Source organism: Taudactylus pleione, unplaced genomic scaffold, assembly GCF_031769625.1.
Source record: "Taudactylus pleione unplaced genomic scaffold, aTauple2 ptg000190l, whole genome shotgun sequence".
NCBI classification, from domain to species: domain Eukaryota; kingdom Metazoa; phylum Chordata; class Amphibia; order Anura; family Myobatrachidae; genus Taudactylus; species Taudactylus pleione.
In genome coordinates, this window is record NW_028284592.1 from 1,746,034 (window position 1) to 1,763,912 (window position 17,879).

Here is a 17,879-nt window from a genome sequence, read left to right on the forward strand (position 1 = left end):
TGGCAACTGGAGCCGGAGTGGGACCGGACTTGGCAACTGGAGCCGGAGTGGGACCGGACTTGGCAACTGGAGCCGGAGTGGGACCGGACTTGGCAACTGGAGCCGGAGTGGGACCGGACTTGGCAACTGGAGCCGGAGTGGGACCGGACTTGGCAACTGGAGCCGGAGTGGGACCGGACTTGGCAACTGGAGCCGGAGTGGGACCGGACTTGGCAACTGGAGCCGGAGTGGGACCGGACTTGGCAACTGGAGCCGGAGTGGGACCGGACTTGGCAACTGGAGTGGAATCACCATGGTAGTAGACAAGAGAACCATAGACAACGTACTAGGGATTTGGAGCCTTGGAGATCTGACAGCGATGAAGCTCAGGCACAGAATGCTGTCAGTGCAGGATACATCTACCCTGGGTCTTGCAGGGATTGGCTGATGTGGTCAAGTGATCTGAGATCAGTTCTGAGTGGTGGAGCAGAGTCAGCTGACTGAGTCCAAAATGGCTGCATCCATACGGGGTTTTGGAGGGAACTCTGGCATGCAGTCTGAGTACTAGCATGCTGTGGAAGTGTAGAGGGAACAGCATACACAGAGAATTGCATCTTAAATCTGCAGTTCAAGACCAACACTACTATTTGGACTGCATACACTGTTCTAATCAGGAATCTGCAGAGCTCACAAAGAAGAAAACTCAGGTGAATAATCAACCTGGAAGGAATAGCACAGTCTCATGCTAACACTGGAGGTGTTGCAGACTTCTCAGGCAAATCAGAATATTACCTCTGCCACAGGACAAGTGGCAGAGGTAAGTCATAATAACAAATGAGAGAAATAGTCAGGATCCTGACAACCCCTAGGTTAACAGTTCACTAGAAGTCTGGATTATCCTAAGGGGTCAAACACAAAGGGTCCCAATGCTTACACGTTTCCCGAATGCCTGGTCTGGTCTTTGGTAAGTACACACACCTATTGCTGGCACGTTTCGACCTGGTCTTTGTTAAAGCATATCTGGTGTGTTCTGATGGCTCTAAAATACTAATGGGCAGGAGTACTTCCTGTCATACAGGATGTGGTCTAAAAACATATATAAAAGTTACACAAAATACAGAATTATGGTATGAACATACCTGTTGATAATTATTTTTCTTCGAGATCCATAGGGTCCACAGGAATCACCTTGGGATATATAGGTGGATGGCGTCCATTGCACCAAACAGCAAAGCTTCGGAGCTCCAAGCATGCACTGGTCCCCCTCCCTATATCCCCCCCAACCACAGGCATTCAGTTTGTGACTAAGCCTTGTGGCAAGAGTCAGAGTGGACCTTCAAGAAAAAGAATTAACAGGTATGTTCATACCATTATACTGTATTTATTCTTTGGGTTCCATAGGGTCCACAGGAATCACCATGGGACATCCTAAAGCAGTCCTTAGGGGTGGGGATGCTCCTGAGAGGATAGGAGAATCCGTTGCCCAAAGGAAGCATCCTGGGAGGCGTGCGTGTCAAAAGCATAGAACTTTATGAACGTACTCACAATAGGACCAAGTGGCTGCCTTGCAAAGTTGTTCAGAAGAGGCACCTTGTCTTACCGCCCATGACAGTCCGACCGACCTAGTAGAATGGGCTGTCACCCTGTTAGGTACAGGTAAACCAGTCTGTGTATAGACCTGTGAGATGTACTGTAAGTCTTTGGTCACGTATTTGTTCATATATTTTGTAAGGCGCTGTGGAACACTTGTGGCGCCATATAAATGATGATTATGATAATAATAATAGTCATACGAAGCCAGCTGGCCAACCTCTTTTGTGGAATCCATACAACACGAATAATGAGTGTTTTCTTGATGGCCTTGGTCTGGTCCACATAGACCCTGAGGGCTCGGACCATATCAAGTAAATCTTTGCCTGTAGACAAGCCCGACGCCTGGAAGACCGGAAACCACAATTTCCTCATTAATATGAAAACGGGAAACTACCTTATGGATAGCCCGCCTTGGTACAGAGGACAGCTCTATTCTGATGGAACACCAAAAACAGGGAACGACAGGACAAAGCTGCCAAATCAAACACCCTTCGAGATGAAGAGATGGCCAGGAGAAACGTTTTTGCCATCAGCCATCTCAAGTCCACCTTTTCCAAGGGTTCAAAGGGATGCGTTTATAGCACCATAAGAACCAGAGGGAGAAATGGAGGTTGCAGTCGTAATACCCCCTGCAAGAATGTTCTGACATCCGGCAGGTGAGCAATTTTGCGCTGAAACCACACAGTCAGAGCTGACACTTGTACTCTCAGGTCCTGTCACAGAGGCAGTGGAAACAGATTGTCTACTAACAGATGCTTCAGATCCACAAACCAATTCCTCCTGGGCCAGGCAGGAGCTATTATCACCACCCTGCCACCCTCCTGCTTGAATTTCCTGACTACCCTTGCGAGAAGGGAGATTGGAGGAAACTGGTATGCTAGTTTAAAATTCCACCTTACTGACAGAGCATCCACAAAGGCTGCTGAGAGGTCTCTTGTCCTGGATCCATACCTGGGGACTTCGTAGTTGTGACGTGATGCCATCAGGTCTACAACTGGTAGCCCCCATTTGTCCACAAGGATCTGATACACCTCCGGATGAAGAGCACATTCTACGGCGTGTCTGCCCCGAAGAAGGTCCTGCTCTAGAAGAAGTGCTCTGCTTACAGATCGAAGCTCTAAGACATTTATGGCAGATGGCTTTCTAGGTCCGTCCACCTTCCCTGGAAAGTGTGCTGACCCATTATTGCTCCCCAACCCCCATACAGCAGCTGGCACCCAGTCACATTCAATGCATAAAGAGGCGCAACCGCAGTACTCACTCAACTAAACCAGCTCCCCAAGGGGGATGGTAGGATATAGAGTATGCTATATACCAAACCCAAATGAGAGGTATATAGACTGACCCAAACCTCTGAGAACTCCGTTGCTCCGCTGAGCAAATGCTAAAACTGCACGCTTCTCATACACGAGGTCATTTATACGAGATGCGGGAATCCTGCCGGAAGTTAGCACCTGGGGGGAGGAGCGGCCGGGGGAGTGCCAATCTCCCCTAAGCTGCGATTTTGACGGCTGGGTACGCTGCACTTACAAAGTGGCAAGACGCCAACCAGTGCGTCTTGCCACCCATCCCCGGCCACAGATAAGGCCCCGACCGCCGTAGTGAGGAATAGTCTGTTTCACAAGTACGTCTTTCACACGCAGCGGCCTCTGATGCATCTCAACACCAGAGGCTGGAGACTGCTCGCACACGATCCCCCAAAGGGAATCCTTACCGAACATCTCCGTATCCCTGACCTCAGCGTCTTCTGGACACCCACAGCTTTGCGAGCAGCCAGGAGGCCGATCTAAAAAACAAGGCAGCCGGCCCTGATTCAGAGCGAGCGCTGTCAGTGCATCCGGCTCTGAATCAGGGCCACTGTGTGCATGTGCACTGTCCATTTCTTCCATGCAAGATTATCATAAAAGTGAAAGACTTCTACAAAATGCCGGGGATATAATTTGCAGGGAGAATGGTTATCACAACCGATGGCCATGCTAGTTTCCTAGTACATGGCAGGGATATTTTCATCAAAAATTGCATTCGATTATTATATATCACCATCTACCTATATAAATGGTATCAAAGAGTCATCTCAGGCCCTGGTGCGGCTCATTAGGGCTGCACCTGAAACTGAGAATATTAAGCTATTAGAACACTGACTTAACTCAACCTTTGATGTGGCTCAGATCATTAATGGGTGGATGCTGCAATAATGTGTATTTACTCTGTAAAAAAAAAAGAAGATTTAGAAAATGAAAAATAGGATAGGTTTTTTTGCCATTTGTAATCCATTAATATATAGGACAGCCCTGTTGTGATTGAAATTGAAGCTCACATTCTAGTTGTTTTAGAGATACTGGGCCTGATTCATGTTTGTACGCAAATGTAATTGCTCACGGATCATAATTGCGAAAATATGCTAATGACTCCCTCTGCCGTCCAGTGCATAAAGACGCCCACTGATATCTCACATCCACCGCTCACACACAACCAAAAACATTGAACGCAGATCTGACAGCCAGCAGCAGGCTGAGTAGGTCTATCCTGACACAGTGGGTCTGTAGACACGCAGAGGGCTTACCTACTGTAAGCAAGAACACATTGGCTAATATATGCACGCCCAGAAGAGTGTTTACACGGTCATGACACGCCTGCGTTTCTCTAGTCACCCCCCATTACCTCCCCCAAACACTGACTACCTGTCACTCACTTTGCAATTGAATCCACTGTGCAAACATATTCGCAATATAATCGCTGTGCATGCAGAATGGCTAATAGCTCAATCTGTGTAAACATCAGCATTTGCGTACAAACATGAATGAGGCCCACTGTTCAATGAGAAAAATGTGAAATCAGTGAGATTCACTATAAAAGTGAAAAATTAAATATCTGTAGATTGAATGAAAAAAAAAAATAAAAGCTGTATGAGTTCTGAGACATGAATGACAAGTAGTCCATATATAATGCAGTGCATTTAGGTTTTATCCCAAACCTTTAAACTTTTCCAACCTTGAGTGTCATCTATAGGTTGAAAGAGGGTACTGCATCATCTTAATGACATTTGCCACAAACACAAGAATATCTCAAAAAATATTTCTAACCATTAAAGGGACAATGTCCTGAAAATGACTTATTTTAACAACCATGTGTAATACAGGAGTTTTCTTAAGAGTATCCTTGTTCTACTCATTATGTCTGAGAGATGCACATGACCCCAAAGCCTGAAAATTGAGGACTAGAAGACATATGCACATCATTAAGACAATTTTCCCAAAGTGATGACATCCCATGTGTTCATAATTCAATTTTGAAATGTCAAGAACTAAATTAACACATTAACCCACAACTAGATAGTCAGGAATTTAGTTTCTATACAGTTTTAAAGAGATAATTTCCAGAAAAAATAAAATTCTTACATTAGCTTCTATTCTTTTTCAACTGAAGATAATGTAACCCTCACTGCCATTTATGATACAGGGTCAGCAGCAATGGGCTATTGCAGCATGACAGTGTATAATACAATGAGGGGGGAGTCATGGCGACGCAGATGCTGATTTTGCAGAATGGGTCAGAGATCAGCAGCAGGCATTTTAAGAGAATCAGACACCAAGGTGCTAGATGTGGCTTGTGTACCATGCAGGAATAGTGTACAGCAAGACTCAGGTGTTATATATAGGCAAGGATCAGTTAGGGGTAGATGCACTAAGCCGTGGAGAGAGATAAACAACCAATCAGCTCCTGCCAATTTTCAAACACAGCTTGTAACATGGCAGTTAGCAGCGGATTTGCTGATACTCTCAACTTTATCGCTCTCCAAGGCTTAGTACATCTCCCCCCTCAGTGAGAGAGAGAGTCCAAGGGCTGTACTCATGTAGTTATACAAATATGGATTGTTAGTTTTCACTATACATCACATAATTCCTTCAGCTGTGGTCTTATGAGATTTCATGATGATCGGGCAGCAGGTCCTGTGTGCGTATGCCCCAGCGAAGCAGCCGATTAGGGACGGGACGACGCAGAGTGAGCCGAAGCACTGGGCATTCAGAACTTTATTAGTCTAAACACTGGACAGAGCAGCGGGGTAGAGCGAGCCGGACGTGGGGGTCACCGGGCAGTGAGCAGAGTAAGGTGATCTGGCATAGGTTGGGTGACTTCACTAATATATATTCTCCAGAAACCTCTGTCAGTGTCCTGGTCACACATGGGTAGCAGAGGCGGTCTCTCTACTCCTTTCTCCCTGGGCACCGCTGATTGGCTGGTGCCAGAGAAGGAAGCGGGGAGAACAATCTCTGCTGCTCTTCTCACCTCAGGATGCTCTTTATGGCAATTTTTTTTTTTTTAGAAACAAAATGAAAAGCTAAGCTTTCCGTGCTTCTTTGACTCGCTCTCCCTATACTACGAAATGTCATTTTTTGTGGTATTAAAGAATATAAATCCATCCCAAAATGTTAAACAGCAATGTCATAAATAAACAGGTATTGTTTTATTAACATAAATAAATCTGTCAGGCTAGGAGATTCTTGGCATTTATCATTTCCTTTTTTTCTTCTTCACACTGCTATAAGTGATTTATGATTCAGACTACCACAGAAAATCCAGTCACATGATGTAGTGAGTATAAAGGCTTTGGAAAGCTCCACTGAGCTCTGACTGTCCTGTGTCATCTTTATTTTCTCTTATATCTGCCATCACATGACATACTAAGAGCCTGCACAGACTGACTGTCAGCTACTTTTGTTTGCCCTCCAGAGAGATTCCGAAAAGGAGATAATAGTTAAGAAAGACACATGCTTAATAAGATACTTAATTGGAAATTTAAAGGAAAAAAAAAGGTATTTAGGATTGCTGTTTTAAACAGCATTTACAGTGGCATATGTTAAAGTACTATTGCAAGTAATGTCGATCTATATTTTGTCTATCTAAAATACATGTCTAATGCTGGTCATACACGCTACAATTATCGGGGCGATCCGCCTGATATCGGCGGATCGCCCCGATAATTGTAGCGTGTGGGGGTTGACCAAGGGTTAAATATTGCTCGGTCGGGCATGCCGGATTGTCCAGCATGCCCGTCCGATGCGATATTTACCAGTAAACTGCCGGCCGCATCGGGCAGTGTATGCCCAGCCGCAGCCGACAGAAAGACATTTCCTGTGTTCCTTCCTACGGAAGGAACAGGGAAAGGTCTCCTCCCCCGGGGGCAGAGCGCGGATGTCGGGCTGACACACTGTGAGAGAAATCTCAGAGTGTATGCCGGCGACATCTGCGGCTGGCAGGCTGCCAGATAAAATGTCTGGCAGACCGACAGACATTTTATCTGGCCGTGTATGCCCAGCATAATTAAGGTGGTCGACCTATTAATGTTCAAACAAGACGCGTCCTATCTAATAAACCATATCCTTTCAGTTCAGACAGACTGAAAAGTGGGACATTAATTTGGTCCTCTCCCTCCTCCAGGATTCAACCTGAAAGGCACAAGACTTGGCTAGGTTAGTGTCTATATATATTTGGGGAATCATTTATTTGCGACCAACCTCATATTTTCAAGTTGAGTAAATCTGATTTTACTGTACAATACTTTCTTTGAGTTTGTATTTCAGGGTTGATATCTCTGAAATTTGTTACAAAAGAGACTTTTCAAACTAATCAAATTGTAATTTTAGGCATTTCCTAGTGAGGAACTGGTCCAAATCCAAGAACATTTTCCTTTTGAAACAGGTGGCCAAAAGTTAATTTATGTATGTCATCCATTCTTACAGACATCCTTGTCATACTAATATTGTGACCATGCTTGTTTTTGATTTGAACTTATGACATAACTTTGAGTTGTCTAAATAAAAACCTATTACAAAAAGGAGCAGACTGCCCTGTATTAAAAAGCAGGAAAATACTGATGGTTGTTTTAGCTTCCTTTAAACTTTGTATGAAGCAATATAAAACCTTCATCCAGTCCACTCAGAAAATAATATGTAATACATTTCTTTCATACTGAGGTAGTTGGGTAATTTGTTCAGATTCTGAAAAACATATGTACTTCCAAAAGAAATAAAAAGCACATCTGTTAAAATACACAATAGATCTTTATCCATTTCACTACATAAGGTCATTTCAAGCCGCTAAGCAGAAAAACATGACAGATAATAAAGGGCACAAGCTCCACAACAGCTGCATTACTGTCATGCAAGTTGGCAGCATAACGGTGAGCGATGAAAATTCAAATAGTATATTATAAACTAAATGGCAGCCCCCCATCTACTAATGATGGACCAAAGCAAAGTTAAACAAAAGTTGGTTGTAACTGGTCCCACTGTGCATGTATGGACTAAGTGTATTTTCCCTCATATGCAGAGGTGTATGAATTCTGTGAGCTGACAGAACCTGGTGTTATAGCTGTCATTGTTGTCAGTGCGCACGTGAACCAGTTCTACCATTGGTGCACTGTCAAAGGTCAGGCTGAAAACAGACGTATTTACGCACAATTCTGCCTAGCCAGCAATTCCATCTGCCTCCCTGTACTGTACCTATGTCAGAACTCCCCATTACAGCCATTCAGTCACAGGTGGAGATGCCCATCACTCTGCATCGGCAGTAGTGGTGTACCCATGGTTCCAAAGCATGCATCATGAGAAAACAAGCAAGATATACTCCACAACTGACCTGTGTTCTATTCTGTATCAGCATCAATATGTCTGTGTGCCTACATTATTATTTTATCCACACCCTAAATAGGTTAGATTAAAAAAAATATATATATTGTGAGAGAATGTTTTAATCACCTCAACATTTGGCCTTTAAAAAAAAAAAAAAATTATATATATGAGTTATGGTAAGAACTTACCGTTGTTCACTCTCTTTCTTCGAAGTCCATAGGGTCCACAGGGAGACCTGGGGGTATAGGTGATGAAACTGAATCCAGGCATCACGCAGTTAAAGCTTTCAGCTCCCAGGAATGCACTTGGTCCACTCTCCCTACACCCCGTAATAAGCCAAATGCTGGAGGAGGATAAGAGAGAAGAAAGACTGGTACACTCAAGAATCACATTCTCACACAGAATGAGACGGAAAACCGGTCACCAGCAACAGAGCCCATATGAAGCCAGGTGCCGTGTGGACCCTATGGACTTCGAAGAAAGAGTTAACAAAGGCAAGTTCTTACCAAAACTCGTTTTCTTCTTCAGGGTCCATAGGCTCATGAATTTCTAATAACCTTTATACCCAAAATTTTGCTGTTTATCGCATCGTATGCATATGAAATAATAGCTTTCCAGACTGAGTGGTTCCAAAGCACAAAAGATATTATTCACATAAAAAGCATTGTTACACGCTGTGATCTAAATACAATTAGCGCAAAAGATGATACATTAACAAGGTACAAAACCAATACTTACGCATGCGCACTGGCCCAGTATGTAGTATTTCAATCCTGAATCTGCGGTCACCGTCACCCAAGGATATGGGGGAAATGACTGCCTACTGCCCCAGCTCACAAGCCTATATTCGGTACAGGTTTCAGAGACAACAAAGGCACAGAATAACAGATGCTCATTGGTTCTTGCTTCAGGTCACTCCGTTCATTGGTTAGTTCATATGGTGTCATCAGAGCTATGGATCATCTTTCCAACTGCTTCTTTGTGTAGGTTTCCCTCCGAAGGACTAATAAATAAACACTACATACAGAGATACATTCTAACCTATAATTCATATCTTGCGAATGCCTGCTGCGATCTCCTTGCCGATAGAACCGAAAATCTGCAAATAAACAGTTTTAGAATTGTACCAAACATGACATGTCTACTAGCTTCTATACCTTAAAATATATACATACATTTAACAACATAAGTATTCGCTAATAACACCTCTAATATTAAGCTTTTAATGTGGAACCTTTTTATAAGTTTTGGTATGTGTATGTGTGAGAATATTGCATAGTTTTGCTAATGTGTGGTGCGTTTGTGTTTTATGCTTTGATAAACATCGAAACTGTGCGCTGTGATTCTTGTATATTTATAGGTTTTATTTAATGTGTGCATGCATGTAAGTTTATGTGTGTGTTATGTAATTTATGGTATTTGTGATAGATTAAAATATAGAGTCAGGTGCAAAAATATTGGGACATTGACAGAATTTTCAGATTTTGGCCTCTATTCACCACCACAATTGATTTGAAATGAAACAAACAAGATGTGCTTTAACTGCAGACTTTCAGATTTAATTTGAGGGTAATTACACCCAAATCAGGTGAACGGTGTAGGAATTACAACAGTTTCTATATGTGCCTCCCACTTTTTAAGGGGTCAAAAGTAATGGGACTATCAACTCAAAAGCTATTTCATGGACAGGTGTGGGCTATTCCCTCATTATTTCATTATCAATTAAGCAGGTAAAAGGTCTGGAGTTGATTCTAGGTGTGACATTTGCATTTGGAATCAGTTGCTGTCGACTCTCAATATGAGATCCAAAGAGTTGTCACCATCAGTGAAGCAAGCCATCATTAGGCTGAAAAATCAAAACAAACCCATCAAAGGGATAGCAAAAACATTAGGTGTGGCCAAATCAACTGTTTGGAACATTCTTAAAAAGAATGCACCGGAGAGCTCAGCAACACCAAAAGACCCGAAGACCACGGAAAACAACTGTGGTGGATGACAGAAGAATTATTTCCCTGGTGAAGAAAAATCCCTTCACAACAGTTGGCCAAATCAAGAACACTCTCCAGGAGGTAGGTGTAATATGTGTCAAAGTCAACAATCAAGAGTAGACTTCACAAGAGTGAATATAGAGGGTTCACCACAAGATGTAAACCATTGATGAGCCACAAAAACAGGAAGACCAGATTAGAGTTTGCCAAACAACATCTAAAAAAGCCATTACAGTTCTGGAACAACATCCTATGGACAGATGAGACAAAGATCAACTTGTACCAGAGTGATAGGAAGAGAAGAGTATGGAGAAGGAAAGGAGGTGGTATGTTTTGGATCATGAGCAGTTCATCAGTAAAGCATGGTGGTGGTAGTGTCATGGCGTGGGCATGTATGGCTGCCAATGGAACTGGTTCCCTTGTATTTATTGATGATGTGACTGCTGACAAAAGCAGCAGAATTAATTCTAAAGTGTTTCGGGCAATATTATATGCTCATATTCAGTCAAATGCTTCAGCACTCATTGGGCAGCGCTTCACAGTGCAGATGGATAATGACCCGCAGCATACTGCAAAAGCAAGCAGAGTGTTTTTTTAAGGCTAAAAAGTGGAATGTTATGCAATGGCCAAGTCAATCCCCTGACCTGAATCAGATTGAGCATGCATTTCACTTGATGAAGACAAAACTGAAGGGAAAATGCCCCAAGAACAAGCAGGAACTGAAGACATTTGTAGTAGAGGCCTGGCAGAGCATCACCAGGGATGAAACCCAGCATCTGGTGATGTCTATGCGTTCCAGACTTCAGGCTGTAATTGCCCGCAAAGGATTTGCAACAAAGTATTAAAAAGTGAAAGTTAGATTTAGGATTGTTTAGTTTGTCCCATTAATTTTGGCCCCTTAAAAAGTGGGAGGCACATATAGAAACCGTGGTAATTCCTACACCGTTCACCTGATTTGGATGTAATTACCCTCAAATTAAATCTGAAAGTCTGCAGTTAAAGCACATCTTGTTTGTTTCATTTCAAAGCCATTGTGGTGGTGAATAGAGGCCAAAATATGAAAATTCTGTCAATGTCCCAATATTTGTGCACCTGACTGTATACATTATCCATTTCTAACATATTTTAACATCCAAGCATTGCCTGGACCAATTCTAAGGTGTAAATGGAAGTTTATTTCTAAACGTGGGGGTGGGGTGTGGAGGGAGGGGGGGCCTGTTTCGAGAAAGAGAGAGAGACCAACAGCTGCTTGCAGGTGCCACATAGTCTGGTCAAGTAATTAAAATGTAGATGCTAGTTTCTATGGACCAAAACAGCATTGAACCATAGATATACAACTGCTAATGATTTGCAGGTCCATGACAGTAATTCGTAACTTTACATTTAGACCACTTCCTTTGAGCATACTAGTCTCTGTGTACATTTTAATAAATTTTTTACAGGCACAAATACACATTTGTGCTGCAATCAGACTGAGCTGAAGCAGAGCATCGTCCAACTCGCTCTTCGACAGACCATCGACTACCAGATCGTCAGATAATAATTTGCACGATGATCATAACCAATTATTTGATTTCTACAGGCTCCACAGGGTAGACTTTGGGGATGTCCCAAAGCAGTCCTTTTAAGGATGGGATGCTCCTGCGCTGAGGAGAATTCGGTACCCAAAAGGAAGCATCATGAGAGGCAAAAGGTATCAAAAGGCGTAGAATCTTAGAAAGGTCTGGATAGGAGACCACGTGGCCGCCTTACAAAGCTGAACAGCGGAGGCGCCACGGCGAGCTTCCCACGAGGGACCCACAGAGTAGAATGAGCATTAACAAAAGCCGGAACAGGCAGGCCAGACTGCGTGTAAGCCTCTGAGATAGTTATACGAAGCCATCTAGCCAATGTTTGCTTATTGGCTGGTCATCCCTTCTTGTGAAATCCATAGAGCACAAATAAGGAATCCGATTTCCGAAGGGAACTGGTGCGGTCCACATAAATCCTGAGGGCGTGGACCACATCCAAGGAGGCCTTACCTGCCGAGAGGTCTGGTGATTGAAAGACCGGGACTATAATTTCCTCATTAATGTGGAAACTAGAAACAATTTTAGGAAGGAACTCCGAGCGAGTGCGAAACACAGCCCTGTACCGGTGAAATATCAGGAAGGGGGAACAACGGGAGAGTGCCCCCAATTCTGACACTCTCCTGGCAGATTGAACAACAAAAAAGAGAAAGTAGGGCTATTGTTTGGGGCACTCTTGTGAATTTGTTATTATTCTGTTAAGACATAACTTATTTTATATCAGTAAAATAATATAGTACCATATAGTTTGCTCATAATTGGATGATCTCAGTTCATCACCTATAAGAATCAAACTACATATATGTAGTGAAATCTAGTGGGGAATTATTGATATGTACATAACACAATTTTAAACTTGAAGAGAATTATTGATACCACAAATAAATACTAAAATTGTGTTAATAGTGCAGGACCATATGCAAAAAAACAACCCAAGTATTTTTTCTTTTTGCTATATCTTAACCTACAGCACCTGGTATTCCCAGGAGGTCTCCCTTCCAAGTTTAAATAATGTTATTTAAACAATAATTTGGACTATACAATAACCTAGTCCTACATTTATAGTGCTTTGACCAGGTAATGGTGCAATTTTTTCCCATACCTACAGCCATACTTGATTTGCCCAATCCAGTCTGATCTTGGAAGCCAAACAGTAATTGGCCTGGTCAGTACTTGGAAGGGAGACCTCCTGGGACTACCAGGTGCTGTAGGTTAAGATATAGCAAAAAGAAAAAATACTTGGGTTGTTTTTTGCCCGTGGTCCTGCACTATTAATACTATTTAGTATTTATTTGTGGTATCAATAATTCTCTTCAAGTTTAAAATTGTGTTATGTACATATTATCAATAATTCACCACTAGATTTCACTACATATATGTAGTTTGACTTTTATAGGTGATAAACTGACATCCAATTATGAGCAAACTATATGGTCCTATATTATTTTACTGATATAAAATAAAAGTTATGTCTTAACAGAATAATAAATTCAAAAGAGTGCCCCAAACAATAGCCCTACTTTCTCTTTTTTGATTATAACGGAGTCGACCTGCGCACTGGGATAACTAAACACAAGGTGAGCTGCTAACAACTAGTAGGTACCCCTACCTACAAAGTATATGTATCAAAGGAGAGTGTTGTAGCGCTCAACCTTGATATGAAATAATATGTTACTAGATACCAGTCTTAATCATACATATCATGTGGTATATATGTCAAAATAGAAAAAACTAAGTTGCTGGTGACAAATGTAAATGCCTGGAAACGGGCTAAATTAGTACTATAAATAATCATGAAGGCAAATACAGTGTCCTGAAAAATGACTGTTTAGAATAAAGCTATAAAACAGTTGGAAATAAAATTAGGTTAATTTATTAAGTAATGCGCTAAACCAGAGTGAGCCAGAAAAGATGCACTTGCAGGATAATGAGATTGTCAATAGGTATCTCTCAGAAAATTAGATGATGCATCCGATTGGGGAAAAAAGGTGAAAACAAGGGGGAAATATGTTCATAAGCGGCGTCCCGCTAGAGTGCTGTCTGTAGAGATGAATAAAACAGATGCCCGGGGTTATCTTCTTTCGGACAGAGAGTACGGTCGCTGTTTAAGGGGAGAGGTTACCTGGCTCCAGCACGTGTATAACCAGCGGTGCAGGCGCCGAATGGTGCCTGAATGAACAGGCTACCTCCGGCGGTCCGCACCACACGGCAGTAAGTGCTACAGTCTGCGGGGGGGGGCAGCACGGATGCAGCGCCAATGAAAGCAGTGCACCGGGCGTTCTCCACCGCAAATGGGGGACTTACCTCTCTACCCACGCGGGCACCGCTCCTGTCCTGCCGGCTCTTGTCCACTTGGTAGTGATGCTTGCTTCCGGGGTTGGTCACGTGACTTGAGGGTGCCGAAATGGCTGGGCGGTAACACTCTGCCCATGTCAGAATGCGTGACACTTCTGTCATTGCTCCCGACTTCAAGTGCCTCCTTGATGGTTGATGTAAGCCACTGTGGTGGCATTGTCTGACTGAGCCTGCACAGGTTTTCTGTGAAGTATGTGCTTGGCCAGCTTGAGGGCCCTGTACACCGCCCGAAGTTCCAATATGTTGATTGGAAGGGTTGCTTCGACTGCTGTCCAACAGCCCTGAAAACAGTGCAGACCGGTCACTGCGCCCCAACCCCGGAGACTGGCATCCATTGTTAGGAGTACCCAGTCCGGGGTCCAAAAGGGGCGACCCTTGGTTAGATGAGAAGTCAGTAGCCAACAAGACAGAGACAGACGCACCTCCGGAGAGAGCCCCATTGTCTGAGCTTTGATCCGGTGGGGTAATCCATTCCACCTGGAGAGGGATCAGCTCCTGCAGAGGCCTGGAATGAAACTGAGTATACAGTATTCCATCACGTCGAAGGTGGACACCATGGATCCCAGAACTTGCATAGCTGAGTATACTGACACCCAGTGACTGTGGAGGCATCTGCAAACTCTTAGTTGTAATGTGGAGATCTTTTCTGAAGTCAGAAAGATTCTCTGCTGTTGAGAATCCAGAAGGGCTCCCAGATGAACCATCCTCTATGAGGGAATTAGGGGAGGACTTTTTTTTTCCAATTGATTAACCACCAGTTGTGTAGAAAAGCAATTGTCATTTGCAAGTGGTGGCGAAGCACTTCTGAAGAACTCGTCAAAAAGAGGAGGTTGTCCAGATATGGTAGTAGCCGGATACCCTGACAGCCATAATTTTGGTATATACCCTTGGAGCCGTGGGTAGTCCAAAGTGCAGCTCCCGAAACTGGAAGTGTTGCTGCAATATAGCAAACCGTAGATAACGCTTGTGAGAAGGTGTTATGGGAACATGTAGGTATGCATCCTACAATCCCCAGGTTCCTTAGAGAGTATGATTGAGCGCAAGGTTTCCATTCTGAACCTGGGCACCCTGAGAAATTTGTTCAAGAATTTGAGGTTGAGGGTAGGCAGTTGAGCACCATTCAGCTTCTGAACCAGAAAGTAGAATAACCATTCCCTCACTGAGATAGTGGAACTGGTACAATTACCCCTGCTTGCAGCAAGGACCGTATGGCTTTCTGGATCTGCAAGGCCTTGTTCTTGTCCGAAGGAGGACCTGTGCAGAAAAACCCGTGGGGAGATCTTCGAAGAAATGAGAGGGCGTACCCCTGGGAGACCACATCTCTTACCAAAGCGTCCTTGGTGGTTTGACACAAGCACTGGGTGAACTGAAGTCGGCCTCCCACTCTGGGGTCCCCCAGAGGGAGGCCCGCACAGTCAGGCTGAGGGTTTATCCTCTGGTTTGGAGGCAGGACGTCTTGTGCTCCAGGCCTGTTTCTCAGGCTTGGCGGCCTTCTTGGCAGTGGACTGTCTAGGAAAGGACTGCCCTTTGAATTTTCCTTGGGGACGAAAGGACCTAAAGGAGGAGATTCGAGACTATGAAGGAGCAGATGCTGAAGGCAGAAATGCAGATTTTGATTATGCCAACAATCTTGTCCAAGCCTGGACCAAACAAAATCTCCCTATTATAGGGTAAGGCCTCCAGGCCTTTCTTAGAATCAGCATCCGTGCTCCAAGAGCGCAGCCACAGGGAATGGCGAGCAGACACAGCAAGACCCTGGAGGTCAGTAGACTAGCATCCAGAGTGGCCTCACCGATGTATGCAGCCGCATCCCAGATGTGGCCAACCAGTGACACCCGTTTCTTTGGAGTTTCCGAGGGAAAGGAGTCCTCAAGTGCATCGGACCAACTCTCTATAGCCTTAGATACCCAGGAAATAGCCATGGACGGGCAGGCAACAGCTCCTGAAAGAGTATATTGATTTCAGGCAAGTTTCCACTTTCCTATCTGTAGGATCTTTCAAGGAAGGGATGGAAGGCATAGGTAATGTTGCACTTTTAATCAGTCGTAACGTGGGAATCCACTGCAGGGCGTGATTCCCATATTTACAATGAGTCTCAGGAAATGGGTAACATGAGGCCAAAAGTTTTTGAGGTTGATACCTCTTACCAGGCGATTGCCAGGCAGTAGCCATGTGATCCATCAGCTGATCTGACAGAGGGAATACTGCCGAAGTCACCTTTATCTGTTTAAGCAGAGGGTGTTTGGATTTAGTGGCTGGCTCGTCATCTATAACCAATACAGATCTGACCACACGCACCAAGGCAGGAATATTAATCCTTGACTTAGTCTCTGCCTCTTGCAAAGGGGAGTCTGGGTTAGGAGTCAGCCACTGCTCCGTCATCAGATGACATCTCAGACTCTGATCGCTGTGTGGGTTGAGAGGACAACACAGGACGCTTAGCTGGCCGTACAAGTTTCTCACTCTGCAACATGGTCTGAACGGCCATAGAGGAAGCTGCCAGACTGCACTGTAGTAGAGAAAACATCCACCCATGGTGGAGGTATACTCCTGTGGTAATCCTGGTGTGGGAATGACAGCCTGCTGTGATACAGGAGGGGTCTTCATTAGCGGTAGTCCCTGCAAGGGATTGACAGGCTGCTGTGGTAACCCCATAGGAGAAAAAGCAGCCGGGACTGCTAGACGGCCCGCAAAGGAGGCCAACATCTGAGAAAAGAACGCCCAAGGGGACTCCTGTACCGATGTCGGGGGGTTTGAGGTAACTGGTGGATTATAACACCTCACACACCAAATCCTCCTCACTGAAACCTGCAGTACATAATCTGCATTGCAGAATGGTGCAGAAATGTGTTCATTACCCTTGTCGGACATCTCTGCAGAGTAGTGGTGCCCATCCACTAGACAATTAAGTTGAGCGATTGAACGATATCAATATAGTTATCGTTCAAAAATAGTTTGCAAAAATGTCTAAAACGCCCAGCGATGTGCACTCCCGCTGGTTGTTTAGACATCAGCAGCAAACATGCTGGACAACCTGACGATAACGTCAGGATGAGTATGTTAGCAGATGATATGCCTACACTGAACGACTGCTCGTTCACATCGCAGACTGACAAACGACTGCACGATTACAATGTCATAATCGTGCAGTCTTTTGCCTGTCTTCTAGTAGATGGGTACCTTTAGATAACACACAATATGGCACTGGGTACAATGCAACCACGAGTATGTACTAATACTAGCGGGAGCGCAATATACTGGTCCTGTCTTATGCTTGGGTAAGCTGCAGGTACCTGCTGTATAAATATGGCACAGTGCAGCACACCACAGTATGTGACAGACCTCACAAATATTGTTAAATAAATATATATTTATTTATGAACCACCCTAACACCTGTATTAGGGCATTGAATAAAGGGTATAGCCATATGCTGACAGATAGGAAAAAAAGAGACACAGACAGGCAGCGCTAGCATAAGTCATATACAATGCAGGAATTACTGCAAATTGGCACTACACTCAACAACACAGATTCAGTGTCTGGTAGGAAATAGTTCTGCATATGCTGACCCTGGGGAGAGGTATGTAAGGGAACCAGCCCAGGTGCTGTCCTTGGAGAGCTGCGACTGCACCACGAGGAAAATGGCTTCCAGAGACCTCAGAGGGGGCGTGGCATCAGAGGGGGCGTGGCAGGAGGACAACAGTTCAGAGAAGCCAGACCTCAGAGAAAAGGCTGAGGGGAGGAGCCACCTAAACAGGGCAGC